Below are 5,215 nucleotides of genomic sequence, written 5' to 3'. Positions count from 1 at the left end.
TCGCCCATTGCACACCTACACGTTGCGAACGCGGCCGAAAGCAGACCTAGCCCCCTTAATACAAGTGCGAGCTTATGGTCCAATGCGGCGCGCGGCGCTCAGTCGCTGACGTCACGAAGGCTTCGGCTGATACCACGACGTCGAGTGCCCATAACTGTTCCCGCGTAGTTGGTTAGTGCGTATAGGCCAGTGGCGAGACTCAGATCAAATACCAAGATCTCATTAAGCGTGTTAAGTATCCGCGAACGCCGACCAGGGCCAGGCCCACCTCTCTCCTAGATGGTCTCAACCTGCCCTGTCGCTCCGCCACAAAGTAACAGTCGGGGGCCGTCGGGAACCTAGGCCCACCTCTACAGGGATGGAGCCACCTTCCCCTTCAGCCACCATCTCCGAACAGTATCATAAGTAATGTAACAGTATAAAGTATATAGCATATGCCCGTGATCACCTCCCGAAGTGATCACGGCCCAGTAGTATAGCATGGAAGACGGACAAGAGTGTAGGGCCACTGATGGAACACTAGCATCCTATACTAAGCAGTAGGATAGCAGGTAAGGGTAACAACTGTAGCAACAATGACAGGCTATGCAACAGAATAGGATTAACCGAAAGCAGTAACATGTTACACTACTCTAATGCAAGCAGTAGAGAGGGAATAGGCGATATCTGGTGATCAAGGGGGGGGGCTTGCCCGGTTGCTCTGGCAAGAAGGAGGGGTTGTCAACACCGTAGTCGTACTGGGTAGCAGCGGCGTCGGTCTCGGTGTCTAGCGAGAGAAGAGGGGGAAGAAACAATAAATACAATGCAAACAAATGCTTGACGATGCATGACATGACAAAGCGTGATGCTAGGTGTGCCCAATCGCGGTAGTAGGTGATACCGGCGGAGGGGGAAACATGAGGGGGAAAGTTGCGAGTTCGATAGGTTAGGGAGGTGTGTCGGACGAACGGGTTGCATAACCGGATTCATCTTGTTGTTCTGAGCAACTATCATGTACAAAACATTTTCATCCGAGTTACTAATTATTTTATATTTATTTTCAAAGTTTTATTGAATTTCCAAATTACTAGATTTATTTTAATTCAAAAATAAAAGCAGATTAAACTTTTGTTACCTCGAGCTATCCTAGCCTATGTGTATGACAGTGGGGGCCAAGGGCCCAGTCAACTAGCCCAGTCAACATTGACCGGTCAAAGTGAACAGTGTATGTGGGTTCGCATGTCATTGACTTAGTTCCTTTAACCTATTTTAGCATAATAATCTAACAGTTGGTCCCACTTGTCATTGGGTCATATATTAACTAAGCTAGTTATTAAACTTAGCAGAGGGCAATTAGCCTAATGGGATGGTGGTTAGCCTCTAAACCAGATCAGGCAGCACCACGGGGAAGTGGTCAGGGACTTGGCGTGCGCGCGCCCAAGACGAAGACAGGCGTGACGCGGCCATCCGCGACCTGGCGAGGCTGGTAGAGCTAGCAGCGGTGGCGAGAGGGGTCATGTGGGGGGGGCGCAGCGTGGCAAGAGGCGCGCAGCATGCACGGGAGCAGAGCTCTGATGGCGGCGACAACGGCGACAGCGCAGGACAGCAACAACGGCTATAGAGAGCAAATGCAAGCATTGGTAGAGTAGTTTTAAGAGCAGCAGTTAGCAGGAGAAGTAGCAGCGGCGCCGACCAGAGCAGCAGCATGTAGTGCAGACGGGCGCTGGGCACGGCGGCTGTGGCTTGGCCAGGGGCGCGCAGGGGGTGTGGGCGCCTCTAGGAGCTTGTGGAGGCGGAGCTCGGGTCATGGCGGACGACAGCGCGGGGGTTTCACGAGACGGCATGCATTCGAGCTAGGGGAGAGACGGGAAGACGGAAGGGCTCACAGCGATGGTGAGTAGCAGGGCGCAGCGAAGATGGTGCATCCCCGGCGGACGCCATGGCCTTGAGGAGGAAGGCTCTGGCGCGAGCTCCCCTGCTCGACGTGGGTGCGGGCCTGCCGGCGGAGGAGGGTGCGGGCGTCGCGCGGAAGGAGCCGGTGGTGTTGGCCGGCTTGCTTCGATGGCCGACTAGGCGGGGGGCGCCGGTGACGAGGCAGTGGACGGGCGGCTCAGGCGAGCACACATGCGCTCCGGTGAGCGCCGCCCATGGCCGGGCGTGGAGATCCAGGTGGCAGCGTGAGGACAGCGGGAGAAGCTGCGGGGCGGCATGGTCGGACGAGCATGAAAGGGGTCAAGCACTAGCGCGAGCGCTTCCCTCTGTGGGTGGCGGCGCGAGGAGGAAAGAGGCAAGGAGCGAGGGGATCTGGAGAGATGGGATCGATCAGAAGGCTGGGCTCACGATCGGCTAGGTTAAGGGGGATTTAGGCGGGCCTTGGGCCATGTTGTTGCCAGATGGCCAAAATCCCGGGGTACTCTATTTTCTTATACCTTTTAATTTCCTTTACTGTTTTCCTTTTTCACTGTTGTTTGCATTTTTTTATTAGGCCACACTTGAACTTTTGTTCAATGTGAAACTTGACGCACAATTTCTTGGCAATATTATGGGCTGGCACAAAAAGTTTCAAAGCATTTGGGAGAGTTCAACTATTTTTAGCAATTGAAAAGGTCAGATAATTAGCCGCTTGTATGCTGTTATAATTTCTGATGGCATTCTAAACATCTCCAAAATGTTTGTTTAATGTAAGACAATTATGTAGTGAATATTTCCAACCTAAGGAACATTTTAGTTTTGCAGTTTGAAGAAATTTTATTTTGACTTTATTTTAAATTTTGAATTTGAACTCGATTTGGACCGAAGTGCGGTTCCGCAAATTAATTGTGATGACATGGCACCATTAGTGTGTGATTACTGTAGATGAACTACCGGGGTGTTACATTTCGAGAGGTTCGGGTATTTTACCGGAGTACCGAGGGGTTACCGGAACCCCCCAGGGGAAGTCATGGGCCTCATGGGCCACGGGAGAGAGAGGGTGTCGGAGTCAAAACCGGCAGATCTCGGGTAGGGGGTCCCAAGCTGTGTGTCATGGATCGATGTGTAACAGGAGACAGGGGACACGATGTTTACCCAGGTTCGGGCCCTCTTACACTACAAAAAAAAATACACTTCCATGATGATACGTGTTTGTCACAGTAGGTCACGTTTTTCTGTCGTGCATGTACATTCATGACAAATTTATAACAGAATCAAGATAGTCATACATGTGCTGTCGTAGAAGTGTTCCATGACATTACCAAAATTATCATCACGGAAGTGTCCACTTCCATGACGATAAATCGCGCGTCACAGAAGTGCTTTCGTCAAGGGTGACGGACACGTGGCATCCACCGTAACGGAACACCATTAAGCTATCGGGTCCGGTTTTGGATCCGATAACCCGTTAACAGCCCCGACCAATGGGGATTTTCCACGTGTAAAATCATCATTGGCTGGAGGGAACACGTGTCGGCTCGCTGTTGGGACAGATGTCATCCACTCATTGGACCCAAAGCGCCTACGATACGTCGACATGTGGCACGGCCCAACAGAGGCCCATTCATGTGAAAAGGCCGGCCCGTTTGACTTGGTAAAAAGGTGGCGGGCCAGCCCACGGCAAGCCTGTTAACGGCCTGTTTGCATATAGCCCATTTATAGCCCGCTAACCCAGGGCCCGTTTACGGCCTATCCGAATTAGGCCCAGTAGCATAATCTGGGCCGTCCAATATAATTCCAGCCCGTTTTAACTTCCGGCCCATGTATGGCCCATGACGTCTTTCGCCCATATGAGGCCCTTAGTAACCCTTGGCCCATTAACGGTAAGTGGTAAAACTGGCCCGTAATGAACAGTGTATCTCTTTATACCCATTAACGGCCCATTATACCGTTGGGCAGTTTCCAGCCCATGTTATCTTTTGGCCTTCTCAGGGCCCATTTATTCTTGGGCTCATTTCCAGCATTCGTTTACTTTCGGCCCGTTACTATCATTTTCTGCTTGTGGGCCAAATTCAGGCCGTGGTTACAGTCGGCCCGTTTGTGGCCCGTTAATACGTTGGGCCGTTTTCATGGCGTCATCAAATACGGCCGATTAACGATGGCCATTATGGTCGGCCCGTTATGGTCGGCCCATGAACGGACGATTTCAACTCTAGCCCATTTACGACCATAATGTGGTATGTTATTGGCCCATGTTTGGCCAACCGATCATACGGACCGTAGAAGGCCCATTGATGATACGGCCCATAGAAGGCCCATTGTGTCTATGGCCCGTATAAGGCCCATTGTTTCTACGCCCCGTAGAAGGCCCATTGTTTCTACGGCCCTTAGAAGGCCCATTGTTTCTACGCCCCGTAGGAGGCCCATGTTAACTATAGTAAATATGTAGCCCGTGGTTAATGTGACCTAGTTTTAAAAAATAGGCTATTGCGGCCACTAGCAAACCACGGAAAAAGAAGTGCACTGACTACAAGAAAACAAATAAACAAGACAATAAGGAAATAAATAGGCAAGCAACTTACGCTAGGCTATCACGGCTATTACACATATTACATCCACTGGGCATCAGAGTTCACCACCTATGCAAATATAGGGAACAAAGCAGCATATAAACGCCATGGCAAAACAAGTCCAGAACTGAAACCACTTCAGAAGAGCTCAAGAAATAATATCCTGGGTACCCATAATGCTAGCAAGATGCTTAGCAAGATTATTAACTTTCTCTTGTTTGGTGCTTAAATCCTCCAGCACTTGATGTTGCACCAGAAAGTATGCATCTGAATTCTGCAGGGACTTCCTCAGTCCTTCGGCTTCCTGTCGCATAACATCTGATCGATGTCTTTCAACTTGAAGTTGAGACTCAAGAAGCCGAATTGATTCAGGCAGCGAGTTCGAAGAGCTGGTGCCAGCAGTAGTAGCCAGTAACTCGAACACTACATCAAGACAGGACTTTGGGGTTGTCTCAGTGTCTTCAATATAGTTTTTATCAGCTTTCTTGGAGACCAACAGGGATGTCTCACTATCTTGAACCTTATCTGCATTACTTCCTGTACCATTGCATAACGGGGTACTCTTCTCCAATATTTTATCCGCATTCTAAAAGAGAAACAAACAAACAGATCACAGGTTTACAATGTAGTATATGAAACTCATTTTGGTAAACCAGTTCAGTAGTAAGGTGGACAGGATAACAACATGAAACAAACATATATCTATGTAGTATGGTCACTGTATGGTCTATATCATTCTAGTTTATGTTGCCAAA

Source organism: Aegilops tauschii, chromosome 1 (genome assembly GCF_002575655.3).
Source record: "Aegilops tauschii subsp. strangulata cultivar AL8/78 chromosome 1, Aet v6.0, whole genome shotgun sequence".
NCBI classification, from domain to species: domain Eukaryota; kingdom Viridiplantae; phylum Streptophyta; class Magnoliopsida; order Poales; family Poaceae; genus Aegilops; species Aegilops tauschii.
The sequence above is the reverse complement of the archived record's forward strand: the minus strand, read 5'-3'. Positions refer to the sequence as shown.